The sequence below is a fragment of the Rhinopithecus bieti genome, unplaced genomic scaffold (assembly GCF_001698545.2).
Source record: "Rhinopithecus bieti isolate Rb0 unplaced genomic scaffold, ASM169854v2 scaffold_51230, whole genome shotgun sequence".
NCBI lineage: Eukaryota > Metazoa > Chordata > Mammalia > Primates > Cercopithecidae > Rhinopithecus > Rhinopithecus bieti.
The window spans coordinates 700,925-714,163 of record NW_016820119.1 but is presented as its reverse complement, the minus strand read 5'-3'; the positions used below and the strand labels follow the sequence as shown (position 1 = coordinate 714,163).

At 47.7% G+C, this 13,239-nt stretch overlaps 1 pseudogene; it reads right to left on the bottom strand.

Annotated features, from left to right (window-relative positions):
• LOC108520273 (60S ribosomal protein L24 pseudogene) overlaps nucleotides 1-13,239 on the bottom strand; it is a 15,097-nt pseudogene that overhangs the window by 758 nt on the left and 1,100 nt on the right.

Genomic DNA, 13,239 nt, shown 5'->3' with positions numbered 1-13,239 from the left:
CCCCCCCCCCCCCCCCAACTCTGGGCTCCTTGCTCAGGTCCAGCTGTGCTCCAAGATTATCTTTCCTTCTATAGCTCACTAGATCTTCTTATGCTCACAGGGGTGCCATCCCTCACTCCAGAGCCATCATCAGAATTCAAAAGCAGAATTAGAAAAATCCTTGCTCTACCACCCTGGGTAACATAAGGCGATACTGTCTCTACAAAAAGTGAAATGTAGTCCCAGCTACACAGGAGGCAGAGGTAGGAGGATCACTGGAGCCCAAGAGTTCGAGGCTACAGTGAGCTATGATTGAGCTGTTGCACCTCAGCCTGGGCCACAGGGCGAGACCCGCCTCTAAAGCAGTAATAATAGCGAAAATTTTTTAAATAAATAAAAAAAAATTCTCACTCTTTAGCTATTGAATATTGTGGCGGTGATTTCTTCAGAAACTGCCTCTTCCCACCCCCACTCCACCCACAGACAGGCTGAGCTACATCAGTACAGAGCCTGGCACTCCGGATGCTGGCGGAATTGATTCAGTAGCATGAGCAGGAAGGTCCATTTGAAGAGATCACTCCAAAACAGCGGTTCACAACAAGATGGGAGTGGAAGGGAATGTTCTCCTGGGAGTGGGTGGGGGTGGGGTGTCAGCATGTGGACCTGGTACAGCAGCGTCTGAAAATACCTCCAGTATTCTAATATAATTTAAAATAATAATTAGCCAGGTGTGGTGACTCGTGCCTGTAATCCCAGCTACTAGGGAGGCTGAGGTGGGAGGATTCCTTGAGCCCTGGAGTTCAAGACCAGCCTGGATAGCATAGCAAACCCCTGTTTCATATAAATAATAATAATAATAATAATAATAATTATTATTATTATTATTCAATGTTTTTGTCATTCAAACCACAGGTAGTAAAGCTTGACAGAATTGTTGTGGGTGGGATTTGAGCTAAAAATATTGAGAACCAGGACCTAGCAGATTGTCTGCTATAAGTTCCCTGGCTGTGGAGGATGGAGTCTCCCCTGAAGAGTAGTGTTGGTCCTTGGGCCAGTGGCCACAGTCCGGCCCATCACAGAAGGGAATGGTGCTCCCTGGGGCTGGAAGCCGGTCTGGAGTGGGGGGAGGTGGGGAAGAACTTGGAGATTCAGCTCACTGTCAGTCTTGTTAAGGAGGCCAGTGTGCCGGGCGCGGTGGCTCAAGCCTGTAATCCTAGCACTTTGGGAGGCTGAGACGGGCGGATCATGAGGTCAGGAGATCGAGACCATCCTGGCTAACACGGTGAAACCCCGTCTCTACTAAAAAAAAAAAAAATACAAAAAACTAGCCGGGCGAGGTGGCGGGCGCCTGTAGTCCCAGCTACTCGGGAGGCTGAGGCAGGAGAATGGTATAAACCCGGGAGGTGGAGCTTGCAGTGAGCCGAGATCTGGCCACTGCACTCCAGCCTGGGCGACAGAGCGAGACTCTGCCTCAAAAAAAAAAAACAAAAAAGAAAAAAAAAAGGATATCAGTGTCTAAAGTGAGAACCACACCAGGTAAGCTATATTCTAATCTGCTCCTTGTTTTCTTGGCAGAATGGTTCATGCAGGACAGAAAAAGGAGAGACAGAGGACTGTCAGGAGAGTGACTGGTCCAAATGAGGGCTCAGGAACCCCCAGTGGACCCAGAGAGAAAAACACTCTGGGTGGGAAAGGCATGGGAAGTGATCACTATGCACTTGTGCTGGAGCAAAATGACACCAGGGGAGGTTGACCAGCACCCTCTGGGTTCATTCTTTTATTTATTTTATTTTATTTTATTTTTTTTATTTTTTGAGACGGAGTCTAGCTCTCTCGCCCAGGCTGGAGTGCAGTGGCGCCATCTCCGCTCACTGCAAGCTCCGCCTCCCGGGTTTACGCCATTCTCCTGCCTCAGCCTCCCGAGTAGCTGGGACTACAGGCGCCCACCATCTCGCCCGGCTCGTTTTTTGTATTTTTTAGTAGAGACGGGGTTTCACCGTGTAGACCAGGATGGTCTCGATCTCCTGACCTCGTGATCCACCCGTCTCGGCCTCCCAAAGTGCTGGGATTACAGGCTTGAGCCACCGCGCCCGGCCGGGTTCATTCTTTTTATAAGGAAGACTTCCGGTTTCTTACTCTGTTCCTTGAATGGATTTACATCCCAGAAAGATGTGTGCTCTGTGCAAATGAAGGGGTCCTCTTCCACTGTAAAGAATGCATTGGCTTTCTGGACTGGGGGGCTGGCTGGTACAAGCGTTTCCCAGGAGAGAGCAGTTTCTAAAAGGATTTTTGGAGTTGCAGAGTCAAGGACCAGGCTGGGAGTCTTGGTGACCCCGCCAAGCACAGAGGATGCCAGGCACCTGATTGGAGAAGGCTGTGGGAGTCTTCTAGAACAATCGTGCTAACTGCACGCACCATCTGCATGAACCAATACCAGGTTATACTGGTATTCAGCCATCTTGTACTATTTCCTCGGGGTGTCCCTAGAATGTTTTGTTTTTGACTAGCATTTCAGCAGCCTGCAGGTAAGGACAGCATTTCATACACAGTGTGTGCCTCCCAGGAGCCAGGTGCAGCTGGGGTGTGTGACTGTGAGGCTCCTTGCTGTCCATGACATAATGTCACCCCCACTGCCTCAGTTTACTCCCCAGTCACCCCTTGAGGTAACAGGGCTGGTGCTTTTACAATTCCCATTTTAAAGATGAGGAAACAGGCTGGGTGTGGTGGCTCACGCCTGTAATCCCAGTGCTTTGGGAGGCTGAGGCAGGTGGGTCATTTGAGTTTAGGAGTTCGAGATCAGCCTAACCAACACAAAAAATTACCAGGGTGTGGTGGTGCATGCCTGTAATTTCAGCTACTTGGGAGGCTGAGGCCTGAGAATTGCTTGAACCCAGAGGTGGAGGTTGCAGTGAGCCGAGATCGCACCACTGCACTCTAGCCTGGGTGACACAGCGAGACTCCATCTCAAAAAAAAAAAAAAAAAAAAAAAGACGAGGAAACAGAGGTCAGTGAGTGCTGGCCTCAAGAGAACCTCAAAATCCCACTCTGCCTATCCCTGCCTGCCCTTGTCTTCAATCCTTGAGGAACAGAATGATGCCAGGTGTGAGTTGTTCAGGTATCTCCCCAGTATCTCCTCCTACATGGTGGGGAGGGTGACTACAGCAGGGGGTTGGGGGAAGGCTCTTCCGCCATGCCTTGGGACTTCCCTTTCTGTGTGAGTGTGAGGTAGGTGGATTGCACCTACTCAGCATGGATTTTGCACAGAAAGTCTTGCTTGCTTTTCCTTGGTGTGATTTTTATTGAACTCACCTTTACTTACTAAGGGAGTGTTAAGTTGGTTTGGGTTTCAGGAGAAAAGAAACATAGCCTACTTAGGTGAGCCCCCAGCCTACATTAAGGAATCTCTTACATGGGACAGCCTGGTCCAGTGGGGCAAAAACGTTTCAGTAATAAATAATTTGCATTTGCCTGCCCTAAGATGGGACAGGAGTGGAGGATACAGTCTCTGGCCAGATCTCATGATCCTGTCCTCATCCCACAACATGCACTAGTGACCCTCTCATGCTCCCACTGCCACAAAAGGCAGAAGTGGGGTTGGAACATCTGACCCAAGTCCATACCTCTTTCCTCTCCCCTTCTGCATTTCTGAGTCTTGAAGCGATGCTGGGCCAAAGTGGGGGTGGTCCTTGGCCGTCCTGGGAGGAGCTTTGCACACTGGCTGTAAGTTCCTATTTCAGTTGATGGTTCTATAGTGGATGAGCTCCACATTCAATTCTTATGCCCCTGCAGCTGCCGTAGGAGGCAGGGTGACCTGTCACCAAGGCAGCTCCCACAACCTGGTCACAGCTCTTTCCTCAGGGCCTGTTACTCAGCATGAGCTAAGGTCCTTGGGAACTTCTAAGATCACTTGAAGAAGTAAATTTATCCTGTGTCTTTCCCTCTCCCTTTCTCTCTCCCTCCCTCCGTCCGTCCCTCCCTCCCTCCCTGTCTTCTTTGATTTTCCTTCTCTTCCTTTTCCTCCCATCCATTCACTCAAATCTAGGCGATGCATCCCTGTGGTATGCTAGCTGTTGTTTCTCTAGGTTAAGAGGCATTAGAAACAGAATACTTCCCCTGAGTCAGGAGCCACACTGAATTATTCATAGGCTGAATCTATTGCAAGTTTTAGAGGGAATTTTCTTCAAGGTTGTGGCTGTGAGGCTGCTGAGTTAAAGAAGTAATGAATATGCCTAACATTCGCAGAGGTGAGAAATGCTGCCTGGACTCAGACAGCCCAGGGTCTCAGGCTCACACAGCCCTGGGACAATTGCAGTAAAGGGAAATGCCCTGAATAGAGATTCATACTGTCTTGGCCTTGTTGGATGGAACCCTAATCTCCCTGAACTCTTCAATCTGTGGGTTGATGGATTAAACACACATGTATTCAACATGAGTGGAGAGCTGGGTCTCCCCAAACTCTACACCTGTATGGAATCCATTTCCCCCTGTTCTGGACCATTTAGAAGGGCATGTGGGTACGTGGAGTTGTCTGACAGAGATACTGACTGGAGAATCGGTGAGGTCCCCAACACTGAGATGATTTGGGTTGGAAATAATGAGTAACCATCAGGCATGCTGTGGGAAGGGCTCCTGCTCTGGGTGGAGGTGGGACTGGATATCTGTAGATGATCAAAGCCATCTTGTTAATCAATTTGAGGGTCAAGATCATCCTCACATCTGAGTATCTTGAAAGGTTCCTCACAAATCTAAGATTCAACTACCAGGAATAATGATCTCAAAGTAGAATCTGAACTTGGATTTCCTTAGACTCAGAACTGGAACCTGAACTTGGATTCCCTTAGACTCACAACTGTTTGGTTTTGTCAGGTGCTGCTTCTTGGATTTGCCTCCTGACGGTTGCCAATTCCCCCACTACCTCATAGTCTTCATTCACCCCCTGCAGTGCCCCACTGATGACACCATTCTGCCAGTGATGCCTGGATCTCCCATGGCATCGCCTACCTTCTAGGTAGCTTTACAGAGAGGAAGTGTAGCCTCATGGAGAAACCAGCAACTCTGGAGCAAGTGGACTTACTTAGATTAATATCTTGTTTTCACCATTATGGCTGGGTGACTTTGGCCAAATTAACAAACCTCTCTGACCTTCACTGTCCTCTTCCGCAAAATGAAAATGGTAAAAACCATTATTTATAGGATTGTGAGGTTTATGTGAAATAATGGAAATAAGGCACTTGGCCAGGCACGGTGGCTCATGCCTGTAGTCCCAGCACTTTGGGAGGCAGAGGCGAGCAGATCACCTGAGGTCAGAACTTCAAGACCAGCCTGGCCAACATGGTGAAACTGCATCTCTGCTAAAAATACAAAAGTTAGCTGGGCATGGTGATGCGTGTCTGTAATCCCAGCTACTCGGGAGGCTGAGAGAGGAGAATTGCTTGAACCCTGGAGGCGGAGGGTGCAGTGAGTCGAGATCACGCCACTGCACTCCAGCCTGGGCGAGAGAGCGAGATTCTGTCTAAAGAAAAGAAAGAGAGAAAGAAAGAAAAGAAGGCACTTGATACAATGCTTAGCACATCCCTCCCCAGTTTCATTGTTCTCTTGTGTCTCTTGCCCTTGACCATGCAGTTCCATAGACCATTATTCCCCTCCTGTGACAGAGATTTCTAATAGCCCACTAGTACCCATCTCCCCTTCTTTCCTCTTAGTTTTAGTTCGACACATGGCTACTTAGTTAGACACTGTATATTCCAGCCTCCCTTTCAGCCAGGAGTTGCCATGTGACTAAGCTCTGGCCCGTGGAATGATGCAAGCAAAAGTGACGTGTGCAGCTTCTTCAAGAGGAAATTGTTTGCCTTCCACAATTTCCATCTTTCTTCCTGGAATGTGGGAGTGGTGCTGGTGTTAGCTTTGATCATGCAAATGAGGAAAATACCCTAGAAGATGGCAACGGGCCCCAGACAACCTCTTGACATGGGACTATCTTCCCAGCCTGGACCATTCACCTACCTATAGCTTAGTATGCAAGAGAAAAACAAGCCTCTTCTCAGCCTCTGCTCATTCTCCCACCTTGAATTAGATGTCACTTCACTATCTCTGACCCTCCAAGGCCAGTACTTCCTGTGGGCTTTCACCCATGTTCTCATGTCTGCAAGCCCCGCAAGACTGGGCGCACCATGAGGAAGGGACCATGGTCTCATCTGCTCTGGTTTTCTCAGGAACAGGAATACAGTAGGCACTTAGTAAATGTTGAATAAATTGATGATAGTGCCACACGCTTACAAACTGCCTTAGTTCTGCCTAAAGGGATCTTAAGCACTTCAACCTGCTTGATCTCCAGCAAAAACAAAAGAACAATTCCCATTTTTTTCCCTCCCTTCCTCCAAACACACCCAGGGCTTTCTTCCATGTCCCGTCGGCCAAAGCAGACCCTGGAAAGAAGCCCTCCCCAAGGTGCCTTGTTGACTACGGCCAAGGCCTGGCCCAGTGCTGGACACCAGTCTATGTGAGTATATTTCTGTAAGCCCATGGTTATTAGCAGAATCCCACCCCAGTGTGAGACCTGGTTGTGTTTGACCAGGTCCATGAAGTGTAGTAGCAGTTGCTCCCACTAGACTATTTTTGCCTTGAAAATCTAGGCAAAAACAGAGGCTTTGGTTAAAAAAAAGGAGGGTGGGGTAGGGGGAAGATTGATAGATCAAAAGTAATTGGAAAAGGCATGCAACCTTTTTCAATTTATACACATCTACAGAGGTCTATTTACAGATCTGGGATGGGGTTGGGCTCAGTGGCTCATGCCTGTAATCCCAGCACTTTGGGCAGCTGAGGTGGGAGGATCACTTGAGCCCAGAAGGTTGAGGCTGCAGTGAGCCATAGTAGAACCACTGCGCTCCAGCCTGGGTGACAGAGTGAGACCCAGTCTCAAGACAAACAAACAAACAAAGAAACGAATCTGGGATGGGGCACTCCTGGTGGACTTCTCTGGTCATTGTGTAGAGGGCACTATGCACTCTCCAAGGACCAAGGTCTTGCAGCCAACTCTGAAAGCCAGGGCTCTGGTCCCCAGCCAGCCTTTCCTTGAAGGCATTTCTTGAGTGCATTGCCCTTGGCAGCAGTTAGATGCTGCTGCTTTTTATTAGTGCTTCCTTCTCTTTTTCCAGGCCCTCTTTTGGGGTTCTTTCTGCAGACAGTGGCTTTCATTTTAGCCTGAGGGTTCAGAAGAGGACAGTGGACTGGCCTCACCACCCATCAGCCTCTGCTTTGGGGACTGAATGCACAACATCATCCTCACTCCTAAACTGACCTCCAAATACACACAGTTGTGATCTCACTGCTCAAGAGGGCTGGAAGCTGTGGCAGCTCTTCTGAGGGCTCAGTGGGGCCAGCCACCCTCAGCTGGAGGTGAAAGCAGGTTTTCTTTTTGTTTTTAATTGAGAAGGAGTCTCTCTCTATTGCCCAGGCTGGAGTGTAGTGGCATGATCTCGGCTCACTGCAACCTCCACCCACCGAGTTCAAGCAATTATCCTGCCTCAGCCTCCTAAGTAGCTGGGATTATAGGTGCCCGCCTAATCTCATGCCCAGCTAATTTTATTGTATTTTTAGTAGAGATGGGGTTTCACCATGTTGGCCAGGCTAGTTAGGAACTTCTGACCTCAAGTGATCTTCCCACCTTGGCCTCCCAAAGTGCTGGGATTACAGGCGTGAGCCACCATGCCCAGACATGTAAGCAGATTTTTGTGGGTTAAGTTTGCCCCAGAGCAGGAGCATTCTGTCCTGTTGCCTAAGAAGAGTAAGACTGGTGCTTTTGAGAAAAAGCAAAATGCCAACTCAGGGGGAGAAGCTTCAGACCTCATATTTGACTCAGGCATGCCCTCTACCACAACCAGGTGATTATGGTGGTTTAACTGTCCTTGATGGTAGAACAAGAAGCTCTTACATTTGCGGAGACCTTTGATAGTGGCGCTGTTTTCCACAGTCCTGTCTTCGATGAGTCATCTCATATTTCCTCCCTAGTAGAGCACAGGTTGAGGTGGGGTGGGAGGGGAGGTCACCTTCAAAGAGGCCCACCAAACAGGGGAATCTTGGGGCCACTAATACCCTCTGCTTACATTAGCCAATGTTGATACAAGGTCACTTTCAAAGTTCTTGTTCATCTTATGTAAACCTGTTCAGGTGACAAAGCCCTTGAAGTCTTGAATTTATGTGGTCTTAGACTTTAAAGTTCTTGAGAAAAAAACACCATAGGGGAAAATCTAGAAGACAGCTTTATGCTTTGACTTAACCTTGTCTGTGAATTGAAAAGGAACTTGCCTTTCTTCAGCTCTGGGAAGGAGGGACAACTCGGGAGCCTAATGACAGGTCACTGACCCCACCCTAGTGGACTGTTAGGCTTTGTGATCTGGATTGAAAGTGGACACCCCAGTCAGCCTCTCTGCATCCCTTCCAGCACATTCTTTCTGAGGGTGAAACTAAAAGCAATAGTTTAGTTTGTGGTTACCTTTATTTCAACAGAGTTTAACTTTAGAACCACCTACTTAAAACTAATGATGAAATTAATAATAAAAGTTATTTATTGTGGGGCGTGGTGGCTCATGCCTGTAATCCCAGTGCTTTGGGAAGCTGAGGTGGACAGATCACCTGAGGTCAGGAGTTTGAGACCAGCCTGGCCAACGTGGTGAAACTCTATCTCTACTAAAAATACAAAAATTAACTGGCCATGGTGGCGCAAGCCTGTAATCCCAGCTACTCTGGAGGCTAAGGCAGGAGAGTCACTTGAACCTGGAAGACGGAGGTTGCAGTGAGCCAAGATCGTGCCACTGTACTCCAGCCTGGGTGACAAGAGAACGAGACTCTGTCTCAGAAAAAAAAAAAAAAAAAGCTATTTATTGAGCACATATTATGTGCCAGGCACTATGCTATTTTCTCTGCATGCTTTTTACTCATTTAGTTCTCACAACAACCTGTGCAGTAGATACCTTTTTTTGTTGTTAAAAATTTTTTAGGGATAGAGACTTGGTCTTGCTATGTTGCCCAGGCTGGTCTTGAATTCCTGGCCTCAAGCCATCCTCTTTGCCTTGATCTCTCTAAGTGCTGAGATTACAGAAGTGAGCCACCACCCCCAGCCTGGTAGGTATCATTATTGTCACCACTTTACAGATGAGGAAAATGAGGCTCAGAGAAATTATGTGATTTGCCCAAGTTGACCCAAAGGTGGGGATTTTCTGGATTTGACACAATTTTGCAAGAGGGCTGATTCTTAGTGAAAGGGGAGAAACCAGCTTCTTCCACTTTGGGAAAGGTTGTGTTCTGCCATCCATGTCAGATGGTCCTAAAGAAACACTCACTAACCCTTGTTCTCATGTGTAGAGAAGGATCAGAACAGGAATTAGATGAAGAAAGACATAACAAAAGGGAGTGTCTGAATTTTTTCCTTTTGTCCAATGCAAGTCTGGTTTTGCAACTGAAAAATCCTAATCACTCTCAAAGTTAATAACTCCAGAAATGTTATCTCCTGGTGATTTGTCCACAGCCTCTTCTACCAGGTACAATGATTTGGTAGGCTGGTTTCACGGCTGTCACCTGTGTAGTCACACAAGGCCCTGAGTTTAGAAGGGCCCATCCTCGCTTTAATGTTCTGCTGTCCATCTTGAAATTCTTAATAATTTTTAAATGAGAGACCATGCATTTTCATTTTGCCCTGGGCACTGCAAGTTATGTAGCTGATCCTGCAATTTGGGAGACTAAAAATAATGCAATATAACTAAGAATAGCTGCAGCCATGAGCTACTCCAGAACCAAAGCTGGGGTGCCTGGGGTCCTTCCTGTGTGTGCTCTGTTTGTGTGGAGAGTAAGTGATCACACAAGGAAGTTGTCTATTCACTTGCCCTGCAGTGAGAACTGGTATTGACATCAGAGCAGGAGCTCGGCAATGAACCTATCAGAAGACCCCAGTGGAACAGAGATGGAGGGAGCCCTAGGCCTATTTGAAAATCCCAGGAGAACAAGGACAGGTGGCTCAAGCTTCCCTGAGTCTGGATTTGCTTGATGCCCTGACTGGTGGCAGAGGGTCTGATTTCAATGCATCCAACATTAATATATCCTTCTGATCCCAGGCTGGAGCTCAGAGCCTTCAGTACCCCATTTTGTTTAGTTTTGTTTTTGAGACAGGATCTTGCTCCATTTCCCAGGCTGGAGTGCTGTGGTGTAATCATGGCTCACTGTACCCTCAAACTCCTGAGCTGAGGCAATCTTCCTGCTTCAGCCTTCCAAGTAGCTAGGAGTAGAGATGCATCCCACCATGCCCAGCTAATTTTTTATTTTTGGTAGAGATGAGGTCTCACTACGTTGCCTGGGCTGATCTTGAACTCCAGGCCTCACGTGATCCTCTGCCTTGACCTTCCAAAGTGTAGAGGCTACAGGAGTGAGTCACCATGCCTGGAAACTTTTTTTTTTTTTAGATGGAGTCTCGCTCTGTCACCCAGGCTGGAGTGCACTGGCACTATCTCAGCTCACTGCAACCTCCGTCTCCCACGTTCAAGTAATTCCCCTGCCTCAGCCTCCTGAGTGGCTGGGATTACAGGCGCCTGCCACCACGCCCAGCTAGTTTTTATTTTTAGTAGAGACGGGGTTTCACCATCTTGTCCAGGCTGGTCTCGAACTCCTGACCTCAGGTGATCTGCCTGCCTTGGCCTCCCAAAGTGCTGGGATTACATGCGTGAGCCACCACACCCAGCTGCCTGGCAACATTCTGATTTATAAATAATTTGTCCCATCACAAGGCAATGGCAGCCCATTGAAAAACCCAAGTCTTTCTTTGTTGGTTTCTCATACTTTCTCTCTCCTCTCTCCTCTTTCCTTCCTTCCTTCCTTGTTTTTTAATTTTTTTTTTGAAACAGTGCCTTGCTCTGTCGTCAGGCTGGAGTGTAATGGTGCAATCTTGGCTCACTGCAACCTCTGCCTCCTGGGTTAAAGCAATTCTCCTGCTTCAGCCTCCCAAATAGCTGGGACTACAGGTATGTGTCACCATGCCCAGCTAATTTGTTGTATATTTAGCAGAGATGAGGTTTCACCATATTAGTCAGGATGGTCTCGAACTTCTGACCTCGTGATCCACCCGCCTCAGCCTCCCAAAGTGCTGGTACTACAGGCATGAGCCACAGCGCCCGGCCCTTTCTTTCCTTTCCTTCCTTTCCTTCCTTCCTTTTCTTTTCTTTTCTCTTTTCTTTTTTCTTTTTTTTTCTTTTTCTTCCTTCCTTCCTTCCTTCTTTCCTTCCTTCCTTTCTCTCTCTCTCTTTCTTTCTCTCTGTTTCTCTCTCATGCTCTCTTCCTTGCCTTGCCTTGCCTTCTTTCCTTCCTTCCTTTCTTTTGAGATGGAGCCTCACTTTGTCACCCAGGCTGGAGCGCAGTGGTGCGATCTCGGTTTACTGCAACCTTCACTTCCCGGGTTGAAGCATTTCTCCCACCTCAGCCTCCTGAATAGCTGGGATTACAGGTGTGTGCCATCTTGCTCGGCTAATTTTTGTATTTTTAGTAGAGACAGTGTTTTGCCACGTTGGCCATGCTGGTCTCAAACTCCTGGCCTCAAGTGATCTGCCCACCTCGGCCTCCCAAAGTGCTGGGATTACAGACATGAGCCATGCGCCTGGCCAAAATATCTTTCAAGGAGAAAGAAAGTCCAAGCTGCTCTGAACCATTTGGTTTCTGTGCTATAGTAAAGATATATAAATCATCATTGCTGGGCATCCATAGACATATATTCACTGCTTCCTTGGTCTACTCGGTCTCCTAACCGCTGTCCCAGAATTTGGGGTGTTAGCCCCCAGACTGCCTTACTGCTAAAGCAGAATTCTGACATCCCTGGCTGCTCTGTGCTGTTTCTATACTGTCTGCCCCCAGGGCCTCTCTCTGGCTGGCTCTGATCTGGCAGCCTGCTCATTGCTCTGGGTTGTCATGGAGAAGGTTTTAGAAACATATTGTTGAACTGTGGGTGTATTTCTGCCACCTGGTAACAAGTGAGTTTGTAGAAAAGCCACAATGGAGGAAAAGAAAGCGCTCTTGGAGGACAGAGCTAGTGCCAGGGAAGCCAGCCGTGGCAGAGGGATGGGAGCCTGCACTGCTGTTTGCTGTTTGGTATTCTGTGCAGGCAGCAGAGTGCTGGTTGCCTTGGTTTCTGCAGGACTCCTGGGAGCTTGTGGCAGACGGAAGGCCATAGCCTCTGCAGAAGTTTGCAGATTCTAGGAAAATGAATTGCCATGCAGCCCAATCAGTGGGAGGAGACCAAGTGGGCTCTCAGCCATTGAGATGCTCTGATGTAAATTTATGCTTCATGCAGACAGAAAAGCTGCCCTCTGCTTATGTATGCCATCAGGCTGCCCTTGACCCATCTGTGCCAGCTCCTCATGGGGCCTAGATGTCCTAGCCACCTGGGCACCCCCTCCACCCTCCCACCCCCAGTTCCTGCAAGGACTTCAGACAGTCGATTTAGGGCACCTGCCACACCACTGTCTGCAACTTTGTAGGTCAAAAACAGTTGAATATTGACAATTTAATATTGTTCAACCTAATTGAAAGCTTCAGGGTGACTTGACACTTTCATCAGGCTTAGATAAGATCATTTAAAAAAATCATTAATAGATTTTCTCTTGCCTGATACAATCTCTTCCCTTCTAAATTATTCTAAATCCTGGTACTCTGTGTCCATGTCGTCTTCATCTTCCAAATGATGTATATGCTACTAATTATGCCCTCAAAGCTACAGAGCATACTGCCTTTCCCTTGAGAAGGTTTGTATACTCTTTCTACTCCTTGAGGTAGAGACTAGATCCATTCCCATGCCCATATAGAGAAAAGGTATCTTCTAATGGACTCCAAAGATGTGTTAATTGGTTTGATCACAAGCACAAGAAACTATATATTTGTATTACTTGTACATTCTTTTTTAATATAGTACAATGTTTATTTAAAATCTGAGCTGGGCCAGGCATGGTGGCTCATGTTTTTTATCCCAGCACTTCGAAGGCTGAGGTGGGCAGATCACTTGAGCCCAGGAATTAGAGATTGGCCTAGGCAATGTGGCAAAACTCCATCTTCACAAAAAATTTAAAAATTAGCCGGGTGTGGTAGCATGAGCCTATAGTCCCAGCTACTTGGGAGGCTGATGTACGAGGATCACCTGAGTCTGGGAAAGTTTAGGCTGCAGTGAGCCAAGATCACGCCACTGGACTCCAGCTTGGGCAACAGAGTGTGAGACCCTGTCTCAAAAAAAAA